The sequence below is a fragment of the Petaurus breviceps genome, unplaced genomic scaffold (genome assembly GCF_028583685.1).
Source record: "Petaurus breviceps papuanus isolate PSGF00001 unplaced genomic scaffold, PetGlider_PUasm1.0 90977, whole genome shotgun sequence".
In the NCBI taxonomy this organism is placed as follows: Eukaryota; Metazoa; Chordata; class Mammalia; order Diprotodontia; family Petauridae; genus Petaurus; species Petaurus breviceps.
In genome coordinates, this window is record NW_027187391.1 from 32,002,448 (window position 1) to 32,020,503 (window position 18,056).

General features: G+C 38.6%; 1 protein-coding gene across 3 annotated transcripts in view; it reads right to left on the reverse strand.

The window, feature by feature from the left end:
- SLC35F1 (solute carrier family 35 member F1) overlaps positions 1-18,056 on the reverse strand; it is a 567,357-nt gene that overhangs the window by 30,888 nt on the left and 518,413 nt on the right. The window lies entirely within an intron of this gene.

An 18,056-nucleotide genomic window follows, 5' to 3' on the forward strand; every position in this document is an offset into this window, starting at 1 on the left:
GCTGGCGGAGGGGCAGTGTGGACCAGCCCTCTTGTGCCCACAGTTTCTATTACACTGGAAGATATATAGCAAATATAAACTTTACCTTGAAAAAGACCTGAAATTTGCTTGGGAGAGCAAGAACGATTATGATTTGTCAGTTACTGTTAAGTGGGGCAGTTTTCTGAGTTCTCACTATTCTCAGGAATAAACTAAAGATTTGAATTATACTATCTATTCCCTAATAAATCAATAATTCATTCTCAAAGCATGCATCATAGAGGAACTAACTATATTTGCATCAGTGAAAAAACTGAAGTTGCTCCTCAGACATTAGAATCTTGTCCCTGGGTCAGCACTGAAAATTCTACCATGAAGTTCTTTTTTTTTTGCCTTTTTTTTTTTGAGGGCAGTTGGGGTTGTAACTTGCCCAAGGTCACAGGCTAGTTTTTGTGTTAAGTGTCTGAGGTCAGATTTGAACTCAGGTCCTCCTGACTCCAGGGCCAGTGCTCTATTCACTGAGCCACCTAGCTGCCCCTCATGAAGTTCTCTTTTGCCCCCTTCCCTAGTATTGGTAGAATTAATAATTCCAAGTAGAACCCAGAAGGATACAAATTCAAAAATTCTAAATTAGTTATGAAAACTGTGCTATCTGGGTGTTTACACACACACACACACACACACAAACAAACCCCCCCCCCCCAAACTTTCAAATACATGATCTCATTTGCAATTATGCCTCCTTCCAGCAGACATTGTAGTAGAAGCAACTATATGTTACGATAGATGGAATTCTGAACCTGAAATCAAGAATACCTGAGTTCAAATCCAGTCTCAGATACTTAACAAGCTGTTGTGACGCTGGACAAGTCATTTAACCTTTGTCTATCTCAGTTTTCTTACCTGCAAAATGGAGATAATTATATCAGCTACCTCCCAAGGTTGTTAGGACCAAACGAGATATTTGTAACATGCTTTGTAAACTTTAAAACATTCAAAACATGCTATTACTATGATTAAAATGGGAAGAGCACTGGCTTTGGAGTCGGAGAGTACGTATTCAAATTTTTCCTTTGACATAACATAGGTGACCTAGGATCAGTCACTTAATAATAATAGCTAGCATTTATAGATCCCTTTAAGGTTTGCAAAGCACTTTATTTATATTACCTCCATTGATCCTCACAATAACTTTGTGAGGTAGGTGATGATATTATTATCTTCATTTTGCAGATGAGGAAACTGATGCAAATAGAGTTGAAGTGACTTGTCCAAGGTCACATAACCAACTAGTGTCTGAGGTTGGATTTGACCACTGTGTCTCTCTCTACCTCTATTTCTGAGAGGAACTGTAAACTTTCACTAGGCAATAACCTAATACTTTCTCTTGGTCAGGTGGAGGGATTTTGCTTTTTCTTCTGTCATATAAACTACACACATTTTTTTGGGGGGGGAAGGCAGGGCAATTGGGGTTAAGTGACTTGCCCAAGGTCAAATGGCTAGTCTTTTTGTGTTAAGTGTCTGAGGCTGGATTTGAACTCAGGTCCTCCTGACTCCAGGGCTGGTGTTCTACTCACTGCACCACCTAGCTGCCCCTACACTCATATTTTTAAAAAACAACCTATCTACTGAAGAATTTCATCTCTACAGATTAAGGACCTTTTACCAGTTAGATGGTGCAGTGGATAGAGTGGGGGGCCTGGAGTCAGGAAGACTCCTCTCTTCCTAAGCTCAAATCTGACTTCAGATACTTACTAGCTGTATGACCCTGGGCAAGTCACTTAACCCTCTTTGCCTCTGTTTCCTCATCTGAAAATGAGCTGGAGCAGGAAATGGTAAACCACTTTGATATCTTTGCCAAGAAAACACCAAATGGGGTCATGAAGAGTTGGACATGACTAAATAATACCACCACCATCCGAACATAACTTAAAACAAGCTTAATGGATTATTGACTAACTTTGAAGCCGCTCCTTTTCAGTCTACAGAAATGAACAATCATCATTAGATATTATGATGAAAGAAGAGAATAGCCTCTTTGACAAGATTATATCTCAACTCTCCTTTCATATTGGAATTCTATATTTTCTTCTCTAACATATACTGGAAAAAGGCACAAAATGAAGTAAAATCAATAAATGAGATGTATATTCCCAAAGAGTGTAATGGTATGGTTTCATACTCACACCAAAGCAGGCAGTTAAAAATACATTTTCCAATCAAGCATGAAGATTGATACCTTTCATGCAGTGGTCATCTTCTCTAAGACATTTCCTACTCTCTGATTATGAACTATCACCAAGTATCCGACATGAGACAAGTTTTCCTTCAGTCATTTCCTAGTGAAAGTTTACAACTTCATCAGTATTCTACTCTGTAAGAAGTAATCTAGTCCTTGAGAACTCTGCTTGTTTTTTCTTAATTCACATTCAACTGTCTTGCTAGTACAATTCACCCAGATGATAATTTTCTTTTAAGGCTTTAAAAATGAACTACCCTAGTACAGCAAAGACACAACTTCTCTTCCTCATAGCTATACAGTATTTTGAAATGTTTAAAATATATACAAATAAAATAAATACCTATGTACATGTGGGTTTACATATACATAAATTCTTTCTCTCTGTAACATATGTATGTAGAGAGAGATAGGAAAAGAGAGGAGGGGAGAAGGCAAAGAGAATTTGTGTATTTGGGTAGGAATTTGGGAAAGGAAATGACCAAGTGATACAAAGATCTCTTATAGGAAAGGACTAATTTTCTTCAAAGCATTCAATATACAATATGATGTCACAATTTCATTTGAAAGTCTAGAACTCTAGGGCCATAAGAGAAAATAATTTAGTAATGATATAATTGCCACCCCCAAAGTACATGCCAGGGGTGGGGAACCTGCAGTTTCAAGGCCACATGTGGCCCTCTAGGTCCTCATGTATGGCCTTTTGACTGAATCCAAACTCCACAGAACAAATCCCCTTAATAAAAGGATTTGTTCTGTAAAACTTGGACTCAGTCAAAGGCCATACCCAAGGACCTAGAAGGCCACATGTGGCCTCAAGGCTGCAGGTTCCTAACTCCTGAGCCTCACTGTCTGAAAGCATGGAGGGAGCCTCTCATTACCTTGTGATGCCTTACTTGCTTTTTTTTTTTTTAAATTAACTTCTCATATAACTGCTTGGGGCAATTAGGTGGCACAGTGGATAGAGTGCCAGACCTGGTTCAAATCTGGCCTCAGACAATGACTAGCTGTGTGACCCTGAGCAAGTCACTTAACCCTGTTTGCCTCAGTTTCCTCATCTGTAAAATGATCTGGAGAAGGAAATGGCAAACCATTCCACTATCTTTGCCAAGAAAACCCCAAATGAGGTCACAAGGAGTGGGGTGTGAATGAAATGACTCAAGAACAACGGCTCCATCCATTCCTTCTTCCTTCCAGCTCAGGCAGGGGTCATTATTTAGGTCATGTTTGTTGTTTTAGTTGATTTATTGGCTATGCTTTCTCTTTATTTGGTAGAGCCAGATGAATAGACAAACTGATCTTGATGATGATACCCTTATAGGACTGCACATAGCGCTGGGCATATGTGGCAGACATCCTTAGACCAAAGAGGAACTCATACGGGTTTGTTTTTTTATTTAACCTAGAGACATCATACTCTTAAGTTGTTGATCAGTCTTTAGAAACAATGTCCACAGACATGAAAATGCAAGCAATTTATAAAATCACTTTATAGCCTTTAGCAGCATTTATGATAAACCTTTATGATAAACATACTTAGCATATGACATAGTTATTTCTTGGTGCTGAAGGCTTGGGACTAACTTGGAGAGCATTGTTACAGCCTATTATACAGCATACTCATTTTTATGGCCAGATGCAACTTTTTTTCACAATTAACTGGTTGATGATTTATGAATAATAAATCTGAATGCAAGATGGCTTTGACAGAAAGTAAAGGAGGTGATATAATCTCATAAAAGTCTGAGATTCAATTTATGTGTGTGTCATCACATAAAGTAATGGTATCCCATAAGTATTCTAAGATACTAACATATACACACATACATACATAAAAATGCAGTGTATAGTATGTATATGTTTGTGTGTAAATTTTTTTGAAGACTTTTACGAAGATCTTATCTTCATAATACCCAAATAAGCATTTAACTGAGTCAAAGAACCAGGAGCTTAAGACTTGTGAAGCCTAACATTTTCACTTTTTAGCCAATTATTTTAATTTTTACCAAGATAAGTTCTAAAAGGACTGTAATTTTTCAAGAACTTGATAGGTTCTCCCTTGAAAATTTCCTGGAAAAGTCCTGTCAAAACCAATGACACAGGCTCAAGGACTATCTTTGATTTATAAAATTCTGCTGAAAGTTTTACTAAATTTCTTGCTATTTAAGGTAACTCAATCCTTCCATTTCAGAACAAAATTATCCATTTTTTATGGGGCATTTGGCATGAAAGTTTCAAATGAAAGACAGTCCTGCTGAGAACATCACACGGTAACTGCAGAACATTGTCCCTCCTTCTGTGTAATTTGGCCTTCCTGACATCATTTTCAGGAATAAATCTGAGGGTAAGCTAACAGAAAAATTCTCATCCTGGATATAGTTCTCAGAGTTTGAGACCTTAAAAGATAACTTGCAACCAAATAACAGAGAAGTAGCCAGATGACTATAAATAAGTATTTGGAATTTTAAAGGGGATAGATAGTTTTGTTAGCTGCAAAATAGCTATAACCTTATGATAATTATAAAAACAAAGAGATAACCTTATTTTCACTTGGGCATTTTTCCTATTTCTCTGTGAACACTGAAGAATAGACTGTTGTAATCTCTTAATCAATATTTATATGCAGTTTTGCTCCATTTCTAAATAGTGGAGCCTTACATATAGGGTTCTAAATCCATCTCCGTAGACTGCAAGAGGAACTAAAAATAAATAGTTCCATGTGTTTTTTTCTTTTTAAATCAATATTTCTTTACAATCTAGAATCCTTTTGTGGGTCCTAAACGTTTGTTTAAGGTCTGGAGCTCAGGAATCTGATTGGCTTTCACAGAGATAGGAAAGGGCAGCATTGAGAGCACAAGAGGAGAGATGTGGTAGAATTTAGTCAGGATCTAATTGCGATTCAGCCTCACAATGTCACGCCTAACTTCTCTGTATCTCTCTTCTGGACAATGGAAGTGGCTCAAAAGATTTGCCAGACAGGCTATGAGGGACGCAGAAAATCCAGGCCAAAGGTACTTATACCTCTTTCTCTTGGATATTTTCAGGTGAAAGGCCTTTAGGCTTTAATTCCCTTAATTCTCCCCTGTTTGCATTTCTAGTGTTGAGTAAGCAAGCCTGTGATAAATATGAAAAAAGGCAGTGGGCGTCTAAGCCATTAATTCTGAAATCTTCCATTTATAGTTACATTTATGTACAAGGGCAGCATGTGTACAAAGGCTACAGCTTTTTAAAAATAGCCCCTTTAAAATAGAAAGTGCAGCAGATTTTTCACATGGCTATCACCAAGTAGGGGAGGGTAGTAATGCCCTGACAATGAAGGGGTGCTGATGGTACTGGACAAATTAGAGCTATACCTCTTCTGGCTTTTACTTCCCACAAATCCACAAATAAAATTGCTTATAATTTTATTCAGTAGCAACCCACAAAATAGCACCCAACATCAACAACAGTGAGATTTTGTGACAAATGTAAGCAAATTTAGCATGAGAATTATGGGGTTCACAAGTCAGGGAAGGCACAGCTCTAAATTGTTGAGGCCACAAAGACCCCCTTGCTATGGGGAGCCCTTTCTTGACACTATCTTGGAAAAATCAGAATGGTAGGTGACTCTCCATTGGTTATAATCCTTCTTTACAACTTGATTAATGTTTAATGTGGAGGTATTTGTAGATTTGTATTTGATTGCATGCTGCCATGGTGGGGAGAGGGAGGGAAAGAAATTTGTTTTTGCCTTTTGGAGGGGGGAAGCAGGGCAACTGGGTTTAAGTGACCTGCCCAAGGTCACAAGGCTAGTAAGTGTTAACTGTATGAGGCTGGATTTGAACTCAGGTCCTCCTGACTCCAGGGCTGGTGCTCTATTCACAGCGCCACCTAGACACCCCATATTTTTTGTTTTTTTCTTTTTGGAGGGGGGAAGGCAGGGCAATTGGCGTTAGGTGACTTGCCCAAGAGGGAAAGAAAATTTGAAACTCAAGGGATTGTGGAACTGAATATTGTAAACTAAAAGTAAATAAATAATTAAAAAAAGAATTGTTGACTCTAATGATCTGTGCAAAAAAATGGAATAAAATATGTCATTAAGGACATGAATGACTGGAAAAAGGATATGGTTAAGTCATAAAGTATGGAGAAACAAGAAAAAGACAGCCCGGTGCTGTATTGATACTCTTTTTTTTTTTTTTTTGGAGGAGGAAGACAAAGCAATTGGGGTTAAGTGACTTTCCCAAGGTCACACAGCTATTAAGTGTGTCAAGTGTCTGAGGTCAAATTTGAACTCAGGTCCTCCTGACTCCAGGGCTGGTGTTCTATTAACGGTACCACCTAGCTGCCCCTGTATTGATACTCTTAAGATATGAAAAGAAGAAGATCATGTTGGGTGGATACTCAGAGCCTAGTACAATGCCTTATATAGCTATTTCATAAACTTATGATGACAGATTTAATGAATGATTACAGGGGATTTATAAGAATTCTTGGATGCCAATTTGTTAGTGAAGAGTACCTATGCCTATGAAGTCTAAGGCATCTCCAAGAGGGTAAAGACTGGAGATTCTTATCTGCACACCACATTAGCTATAGTTGGAGCCTTTAGTCTATTCTCTTTCAGATTTGTTGGAGCTTTTCATCTTTTGCATTTATGGGCCTCCTTTTCTGTTGTCTCTGCCATTCGTATGTGTAACTCAAGAATTATGGCCTTTCAAAGTCAGCGCATAATATTTTAATAAAACTACTGCCCTGTTCCAGGCAATTGAATTTTCACTGCCAAATCCTATGTAACAAATAGTAGGATGAGCTTGTCAGCGTGGAATACAATTTAGAGTGCTTGGCACAATGACAAATGATAGAATATGATGTCTCTGCACTTGATAGCAAAGCGTATAACCAGAATCCCTGGCCAAGGGAACGGAGAATATTAGAAAATCTTTAGATTAAAAAATCAGTTATGGTATCTGAAGGAAAAAATAAGCATTTAGCACAAAAATGAAGAGAATGAAACATGCACAAAGTTTCCTAATGAAAATTAACACTGCTGAAATGCTAAAAATCTTGGGTTAATTACATTTTTTAGAAAACTAGAAATTCTTTGCAATGGGACAAGTGGCTTTTCTTTTGTCAGTAGTGAATATCTGCATAACAAAATGAGGTTCCAGCATGGGAATTAAATTTGTCATGATGACCTCTTTCTCCTTACATATTATAGTTCAAGTGGGAGATCCAATGGAATCAAACTACTCAGAAATTGGAACCACCAGGCTGGTTCATTTAGTGGCACACTTTTGGGGAGCCTGAGGAGAAAGAAGTCTTTAATGATCTGGTGCTTTCACTTTAAATGAATATAATTAAAACCAAAATCTTTTCTACTTTTCTCAACCATGGCTATTTAAACAATCCAGCAATGATACTGAAATGTGGATAAGGTAATAGAGAGTTTTAAGTCAGTTACCTTCCTTAATGATATCAAGGCAACATGGAATATTGACTTCTACCTCCTCCTGAAAAGGTAAGTTATTTTGAATGAAAGGACAGGATGGTGCCATGTTAGCAGAGAAATTGAATAGTTTTACTTTAATAATCAATTCCTGGATTATTATTCATTTCTTCTCCTCCTCCTCCTCCTTTGCCAAAAATCTAGGGACTTCCCAATTTGCATATAAAAGATTGAACTTTAAGTTGGTTTATTGGGGCAGGAGTGAGGAATCTGTGACCTCAAGGCCACATGTGGCCTTCTAGGTCCTCAAGTGTGGCCCTTTGAATCTAAACTTTACAGAACAAATTCTTTCATTAAGGGAGATTTATTCTGTGGAGTTTAGATACGGGCAAAGGACTGCACTTGAAGACCTAGAGGGCCACATGTGGTCTCAAGGCCGCAGCTCCCTCCCTGGGTTTAGAGGATGGGATAGAGCCATGTGAAGACAGAATATTTTCTATATTTAATTCCAAAGCTCTAACATTGTCTTTCAATTAAGCAGCTGATTAAAAAACACGGAAGAAGTTACTAAAATCATTGAGGACAGCTAAAAAGTTCATGATGCTGGAAGCAGGATTAAGGGTCAGAACATGGCAAGGTAAGAAATGGAAGGTGGATGGATGGCTGCTTCTGAATAGTGAGTACAAGCAAAAGGTTCTATCACTCCTGGCTAAAGTTCAGGATGTAGGCAGTGTACTTTAAGTCCATATCCCTCATTTGAGATATTATGGAGTAGAGTATAGAGGGCTAGACTTGGAACCATGACAACCTGGGTCACTGACTCTCATACACATATACCGTCTGTGTGTCTCTGAGTAAGTTACTTAACTTCTAAGTGCTCTCAAATAACACTCTCCAATATGACCTTCACTACCCAACTTTCTATTATAGTTTATTCATAAGGATTTCCCTATTCATTCTTCCTTTTTGCCCACCTTCTTTTCAAGCTCCTCTTTGTTTTCTTCTTTCATTACAATGGAAACTCCTTCAAGAAAGGGACTATTTTCCTCGTATTTGTGTTCTTAGTATACAGTGTCTGGCACATAGTGGGCCCTTAATATGTGCTTGTTCTTCCTGTGTGTTATCTATCTTTTTTGGGGGGAGGCATTTGAGGTTAAGTGACTTGCCCAAGGTCAGACAGTGTGTCAAGTGTCTGAGGCTGGATTTGAACTCAGGTACTCCTGACTTCAGAGTCAGTGTCCCTGTGTGTCATCTATCTGCCTTACTTTTGTACCCATAGTCATATGGACTATTTGTGTCTGACCTGTAGTAGAACCTACTGAGCTTCCATCGGTGTGATCAGCCCCAGCTAGACACACTGTACACTGATGGGCCATCATGATGTCATTTTGGTTCTTTTTGAGCAGGAAGGACAAACAACAACCCGTATCTAGGCCAATGAAATCATAGGTCTGATTCAAAATTTAAATATCTCCCTAACACTAGAGTATGTATATACACTGTCACCGATGGGAAAGTAGAAAAGGAATTTCTTTTGTTTTGGGAGCAATAGAAATAAAAAAAAAATTGTTAAGATATACATAGCATAAGGTATATAGGGATTTAATTCTTTTCAGCATCAAAGGCCTGAAGTTGTTCCCTCAACTAAATTAAACGATTTAGAGCTAGGAGGGACTTTATAGGCCATCCATTTCTCACTCTCGTCCCAATTTTTTTTTTTTAACAGATAAAGACAGATTTCCATGGAGATTAAGTGATTTGCCCTGGGTGTCATGCAGTTAAATGGTATGGCTGGGATTCAAACCTAGGTCTTCTGATGCCACATCAATTTCTCTCATGAAGGTACTATACTGTTTCCCTAATTCATTCTTGTCTCATAAGATCCATACTGTAGAGGTGACCTTGACAACACTTGTGATTTCAATGATAAGAGTTTTCCTTTAACCTACACAAAACCTAGACCTTCTCTGGCTCAGATATTTTCATGAATTGCTATGGCCATACAATTCATCACTTGATGGCCAACCTTTTGCTGACCAGCCAACACTTAGGTGGGATAGTCCTGGGAAGAGACTTTGTTGTCTTGGTAGGTAGGACCTGCTCTGTTAACATAGTTGTCAGGCTACAAGGAAGCATTTTTGAGATAACTCTGTTTACATTACATTAAATAAGCACAGTGTCTATATAAACCTGTACTGTGGGACTGTACAGACAGAAAACAAGGATTCTTCAAGTGATCTATGTGCATTCTCTAGCCCATGTTGTTTTGATGAGCTTGTCTATAGTAATTGCCGAGCTTCTTGGCTAGAAGCTGACATATAAAATAAAAAAAAGCTTCAATGTAAATCTCTCTACATTTGATTTTGGAGTCTCTAAAGCCCAGTAAAGCTCATTTCCTGTTCTTTCCATGGATTTCTTATAGATTTACTGCTCTGAGTTCAATATCACTGCCAGGTGATAAAAGTTGTAGCATAAGAAAAAAAAATCTAACTGTTTCTTGAAAGTCTCATAAAATGATAGTCTTTAAGGAGCACTATACCTTTCAGATGATTGTAATTTAGAACTAGGCCATTCAGTTCCCAGGGATGGGAAATTTGAGTGACTGGTCAGTGTGTTGAAAAGTCACAGGAACAGGGCTGGCCCCATTGGGCTGGGGATAGTATGGATTTTTCACAAGTGGGAAACAACACAAAATGAATAATCAATCGTAGGCAAGATAACTTCATTTAATCATTTAATTTAGGCTAAGGAAACTTTATCTCTGCAATAGTGGCCTTCACCTCTCAAAGTGCACTTCTGTAATATTGGAGGGACAGTTGGCTCCAAGGAAACAAATTAATGAATGAGTGACAGAACAGAGTGTCATTGTCAGTGATGGTTAAGCTAAACTAAGTGAGAAACGACAGAAAAACAGATGTCCTTTAAGAAGCCTATTTTTGGAACGAGAGACAATCATGGATTAAAAAAAAACTACAAGTACATCTCCTGATTTTTTTTGTATGTTTCCATAATGGGGGAAATTTTTTGACTCTAAGACACTGCCAGAAAATGAACACCTTAAACTTTTCATATTTATCAGAAAAACCAATTAGCATAAACATTCAATAAGTTAAAAGCTGTGTTGAAAATACAATATCATATAGTTGCAGAAAAAGTGATGGTAGCTAGAATAGACCCTGGTGGCTGTGAGAAAGAATAAAGTAAATCTCTTCTTACTTGAGGAATAGTCAGATGTTTACTGCAGAAAATGATTTCAAAAGCATGGATGCTTTGAAAAAGGGCCTCGTCTCTCCTATGCTGACTTAGAAGGAAAAACTACAGATCAGTATTAAAAATGAGAAGCTGCTAGGAGGGTAAGAAGTTGTAATCAGTTTAACCTAGAATGAGCTGAACTGAAGGATAAGCCAGAATTACATGTGTAGGTAGATTCAGGTTCCCAGGGAGCATTTTCTAATGTTAACATTAGCAAGTTGCTTATAGGATTTAGAGAGATTCAAATGACTTGTCAAAGGTCATGGAAATAATAACTAGTGGAGTCAGAATTCCAACCCATATGTTTGTACTCCAGACCCAGGGCGATGCTGTTTCATTGAGCAATGTTACATGAGCATCTGTATCTAGTTAATTCAATTCCAAACGCTTCAACATATTAAGTTTCTTTTATGTACAAGTCATTGTAGTAGGTACAAAGATAAAAAGGGATACAGACCTTGCTTTCAAAGAACTTGAATTCTTTTACAACAGGTACACAGGCATTGTAGGTTTCCTACAATACAAAGTAGGGAATGAAGGGGGCAAAGGAGACATCTGAACTCCAAGAATATTTGAAGAAGGAAATAGTACTAACAGCTACAGGCAAGAGAAGGCTTTGCCATGAAAGTGGCACCTGAACTGAGCTTTGAAAGAAGAGAACAATTCTGAAAAGTAAAGATGAGGAAGGAATATATGCTATGAATAGCAGGTGGCTTGTGTGAATGCATGGAGGTAGAGGATGGCTTGATGATTCTGGATAACAGTGGGCAGGCCATTTTGCTTGGATTGTAGAGTGAACAAAGGGGAGTAATATAAAATAAGTCTAGAAAGATAGGTGGGAGCCAGAATGAGAAGCGCCTTTAATGCCCTTTTAAAGGACTTTTATTTTATCCTAGAGGCAATAATGTGCCATTGGAATTGTTTGAGCAAGGGAATGACATGGTCAGACTTCTAGTGTAGGAAGATTATCTTGACAACTGTTTTGGATGGATCAGAGAAGAGAGAGACTTGGAGAGGAAGTAAGGGGAACAATTAGGCTATTAAAATAGTTTAGATGAGATGATGAGGGACTGAACCATGGTATAGTTGTATAAGTAAAGAGAAGGGCAAAAAAAGTAGACTATGTGGAGGTAGTGTTAACAAGACTTGGCAACTGGTTGGGTATGGACAAGGGAAGGCTCCAAGATGATTCTGAGATTGTAAATCTGAGTGACTGAAAGGATGCTGATACCCTCACTGAAATAAGGGAGTTTGTACAAGGGGGAGATTTCCTAGGGGGCAGGGAAGATGAGTTCCATTTATATGTATTGCATTTGGGATATTCAGGTGGAGATGTCCAGTATGGCAGCAGATGATAATAAATTGCATTTGAAGAATATTGCTATGAATAGGCTTTGGAGGGAGGGAGAAAGACATATATAGTACTTCTTATGTGCTAAGCACGTAATTAGTATCTCATTGGATAGAAAGGATAGAAGATTGTTTTGAGAGAGGAGAAATTCAGAATTGAAAATCATGGTAGCAGAAAAGTCTGATATGAAGGTGAGGCCAAAGTTGTGATAATCCTTGTGTGTAGCTGAGGAAGAAAGGATAGAATTCAAGAAAACTGTAAGATCAGGGTGTTTGAGGGGACCTCATTGTGAATATTGAAGTCTCAGAGGATAAGGGCCTACACTCAAAAGAGACCAAAGAAATAAAAGGTACCATATGTAAAAAATATTTATAGCAGTTTTTGGTTTGTGGTAGCAAAAAAACTGTAAGAATGCCCATCAAGTGAGGAATGGCTGACTAAGTTGTAAAATATGAAGGTGATGGAAAACTATTAGTGATGTAAGAAATGAGGAAATAGATATAGAAAGACTTAATTTAATTGATACAGAGTGAAGTAAGCAAAACCAGGAGAATAATTTGTAAAATAGCAACATTAGATAAACAACTTGGAAAGCTGTGAAACTTAAGGTCAATATATAGTGCACCTATGATTAAAAGGATCAGTGATAAAACATACCATCTACCTCTTGAGAGAGAGGCAATGTATTTATATGGCTTTTTATATGTTTATATAAAATTTATTACATATTTATTATATTACAGATATATATTTTGGATACATTATTGATTATATTTGTTGCAAAAAATTTGTTTTGTTTTTCTCTTTTTTTTTCAGTGGGGTAGGCATGGGAGGGAGAGAACATAGATTCCTATTAACTAAAAAAAAAACCCCACAAAATAAGAGAAGTTCTGTGTGTATTTGTATTTGTAGGGGGCATTCCTACAGATTGAGAATGTTGCGTGTACTTTCCAGATAAGGGCACCATATCAGTTTTTCTTACTTGCTTTACTTCATTACAAGAGTGTTCAGAGAAACCTCAGGTAACATGTAAATGCCTTTAAATGTAAAAACAGCACACACCAAAAGATTCTTAGCTCTAGCACTGCATAACTTTTGCTACTCTATCTAAATTGGCAAATTCCATAAGTTGTACTGTTTGCCAATTGATTTTAAGTAATTTTTGTTAATTACAAATCCATTATAAAAAAACGAATGGGTAAATGTATTGATTTCTGTCTAGGATGCTTTTGGATGAGGACTGGGTGACTGTGATTCTCTCCTACCACCTGTTGGCAGCATATAAATATTGCAGGGCAAATACTACAGTGCTGTGGTTCTCAACATAATGATCTGTGGATTCCTGGGGGTCCCAAAGACCCCTTTTTTTGGGGGAGGCTCCCAAGATCAAAATTATTTTAATAATAATAGTAAAATTTCATAATAAACTCATAATAATCAAGACATAATTTACATAAGTCATACAGATTTAAGAGTGTTGTGGGGAGAGCAGAAAATTTGAGAACCACTGCTATAGTTAGGCCAAAGTAGAATACTGTTAGGGAAGCTTTACCCCTAATAAAACCATTACTCCAGCAGGAAAGTTTTATGCCATTTACTGGCAGCTCATTGTTTTATGTCTTTCCTCTTCTACGACATGGCTTAGAACAAGACTTCCCTCGTCTTTGACTTGAGGGGCAGTGTGCACAGTAGAAATTATGTAGGATTTGGAATGAGAAGACTGAGGTTCAAACCCTAACTGTGCCATGTACTCTTTGGATAACCTCTGGCAAGTCACTTAACCATGAATGGATTCAGTTTCCTCATCTGTAAAATAAAGGAATTGTACTAGATGGCCTCTCAGCCCCTTTCTAGCTAAAAAATAAAACATAAAAATAGAAAACTGAACAGGACTTTAACTTGTTTTTATCAGAGTTAGATAAGATCAATATATAGAAAGAAGGAAAGAAGCATTTATTGAGCTCCTATTATGTGCTAAGCACTCATCAAATATTATCATTTGATCCTCACAACAACCTTGGGAGATAGGTGTTACTATATGATCTCTATTTTGCTGTTGGGAAAACTGAGGTAGATAGAGGTTAAGGGACTTACTCAAGGTCACACAGCTAGGAAGTGTCTGAGGTCACATTTGAGCTTGTATTTTCCCTGTTCTGTCTACAATCACCTAGCAGCCTCTATAGAAAATGTGCAGAGAACAAAACAAGACAGTTTACCAATCAAATGCTAAGTAATCATAGACAGCTGGAAAAACCTTGATGTCATAGAGTCTAACTAACCCTCCTGAATTTTTTGTTTGTTTTTTGCTTTTTTTTGGAGGGGGGAAGGTAAGGCAATTGGGGTTAAGTGACTTGCCCAAGGTCATACGGCTAGGTGTGTGTGTGTGTGTGTGTGTGTGTGTGTGTGTGTGTGTATGTGTAGTGTCTGAGGTCAGATTTGAACTCAGGTCCTCCTGACTCCAGGGCCACACCACCTAGCTGCCCCTAACCCTCCGGATTTTTACAGATGAGGACACTAAGGTGCAGATAGAGCGCTGGGCTTGGAGTCTGGAAGACTCACTTTCCCATATTCAAATCTAGCCTCAGTCTTAGCTATGTGACCCTTGGCAAGTCACTTAGCCCTGTTTGCCTCATCTGAAAAATGAGCTGGGAAAAGAAAAATGGCAAACCACTCCAGTATCCAAGAAAACCCCAAATGGGGTTGTAAGGAGTCAGATACAACTGAAAAAATGATTGAAAAAGTTTACAAGAATATTAAGTGTCGGGGCCATGATTCAAAGTCAGGACTTTTAAAATTGAAATCCAGAATCCTTTTGATAATTGCATGCTGTGAGGACTGTGAATGTAGTTTACTCAGAAAAGATGAGGGGCTGGACTTTGTAACAATAAGAACAGTGCACATTTATGTAGAGATCTAAGATTTGAAGAGAACTTTTTTTTTCTTTCTTTTTTTTTTTTTTTTTAGCAGGGTAGAAGGCAGGACAAGTAGGGTTAAGTGACTTGCCCAAGGTCACATGGCTAGTAAGTGTTAAGTGTCTGAGGCTGGATTTGAACTGAGGTCCTCCTGACTCCAGTCCCAGTGCTCTATTCACTGCGCCACCTAAGCCGCCCCTCACAGAGAACTTTACAAACATCTCTTTTAATTCTCACAATAACCCTTTCAGGCAGGTGCTATTATCATCCTCTTTTTACAAATGAGGAAACAGAGGCAGAGAGAGGCTAATTGACTTGTCCAGCATCACTCAATTAGTAAACATCCAAGGTCAAATTTGAACTCAGGTCTTCTGAACTCTAGGTTTAGTACATTGTCCCCTGTGCTACCAGCTGTCTCTTTTAGATGATCTTTAAGGTCCCTCCCAACTCTAAGATGCTAAGGGTTCTCCCTTAGTCTTGTGTACTTGTCACAAGGTCACACATTAAGAGTTGGAAAAGTCCTTAGAAATGAGCTAGGCAATCCTCTCATTTTACAGATGAGAAAACTGAGATGCATAGAAATTAAGTGGCTTGTTGATGGTCATACAGTTTCAGGATTTGAATCTAGATCCTTTGGTTTCAAAGGATGGCATTCTTGTTCAATTTTTGGTTAACAGTAATATTAATAACACTTTACATATATCATACTCTGGTGCAGCCCTTGAACTCATTGGTTCCTTCAATCCTGCTGCTGTCTACCGAAGTTCAGGACATTCTTTTTGCTTCCTCAGTGAGTTCCATACTTGGTTCACAATCTTTCTCTTCTCCCCAACCCCTGCCAGAATTTTCCCAGTCCTTCAGGCTCACCATCTAGGTGTCCTTCTTGCCTCCTCTCTCTCACTCTCCATATCCAATTGGTAGCTGGGGCCTATCAATTCCAACATCTCTTGAATATGCCTGCCCCCTTCTTCTCCTCTGATACTGCCATCACCATAGTGCATGCTATCAACACCTTATGTCTGAACTATTGCAACAGCCTGCTGGTGGGCCAGCCTTCCCATTCCATCCCCCATTTAGCCACCTGTGTGTCCTGCCTAAATCACCAGTCTGACCATGTTATTCACATACTCAATAAACTCCAGTGGCTCCCTATCACCTCCAGTATCAGATTTAAAATCCTTTCTTTGGTGGTCAAAGCTCTTCTAACTCACTCTGCCTGTCCCCACAAATACCTTTCCAGGTTTTTTACACCTTATTATCCTCCACATGCTCTTTAATGCAGGGACATTGGCCCCCATGTTCTTCCAAGAATATGATATTCCACTCTATGGCCTTCTTTTCCCCCTATCTCCCATGCCTGGAATACCCTCCCTCCTCTGGAAGTCTACTGGTTTCTATCTAGTCTCAGCTAAAGTCCCACTTTCTGTAGGAATTTTTTCCCAATCCCTCTTAATTATAGTGCCTTCCTTCTGACATTTATTTCCCATTTGTCCTGTATATATTTTATCTGTACACAGTGATTTGCATGTTGTCTTCCCCCCCTTTTTTTTTTTTTTTTGCTTTTTTGGAGGGCTATTGGGGTTAAGTGACTTGTCACATGGCTAGTTTTTGTGTTAAGTGTCTGAGGCCAAATTTGAACTCAGGTCCTCCTGATTCCAGGGCTGGTGTTCTATTCACTGCACCACCTAGCCACTCCATTCATTGTTTTTCCTTTTAAATTGTGAGCTACTTGATGTCAAGTACTATATTGTTTGTGTTTCTATTCTCAGGACTTAGTACGGTGCCTGACTCAGAGCAGGTTTTTAATAAATTCTTCCTGACTGACTAGTCATTTGGGGGTCACGTTCCAAATCAGGAGTACATTTTCAACAAAATACTATTAGCAAGCACAGTATATGATATGCTTAAAATCAATTTCCCTGGCATATACTGGGAAAAAATGATCAGAGGTCAATATGAAATGATTATCTCAGAAACACACAAAAATACCCCTTGCACCTGTCTTCAATGTGTCTAGAAGACTTTAGGAAATGAAGCTATGAGGACAGTATTACTTTTTGAGGGATGCTAACAAGGCCGCATTAATGGACCATGCCTGCTTAGATGTTCAAGCCCATACCTAGCAGTGCTCTGTCTAGCATATGAAATAAGTTCTTCCCTGGCAGACCTGTAATATTGAATTCTTGGCATCCCAGTGATGCCACATCTCTTCTTCTAGCTACTTAAGAAGACAGTAGCAGTTATGGATTTTTGACAGCCTGGGTCCCCTCAGCAGGGAATGATCGATTCGTATGGTGTTCCAGGGAAGTTGCCTTGCCCACAGCCATGGAGGTAGCAAGCATCAGAAGTGGCATTTGAATCTCTAACTTCCAAACCAGTGATCTTTCTACTATTCCACGCTGACTTAGGTCTTAGTATTTTTTTTTTAACCCTTCTTCATCCACTCTCAAGTTGACAATATGGTGCTGACCCACAGACTAAGGCCAGAGGAGAATACCCCTTTGGGGCACTGAGATTTAAGGCACTGTAGGATACCAGAAGGAGCCCTGACTGTTCTTAGAATTAGGAACACTTTGGGTGTCCATCTTACCTTCAGCATGAACCTGCAAAAATCCCTTAACCACTCTGGTCCTCAGTTATATCACCTATAAAAATGACGGGTACACACTGGGGTCTCATAGGTCTCCTCTTATCTCTAAGGTGCTTTCTAACTCTAGATCCTTTGGTCCTATGAAATCTGAGATGCTAAACTGGAATACTAAAACAATGAAAAGAAGGTCCCCTCCAGGGAACCTGTGTCTGGGTGGCCCCCCTGTGGACGATAGTGGGAAAACACAAAAAGGAATTGCATAGGATGAAAAGGTAAATAGGGTTACACTATATGTAGCAGTGGAA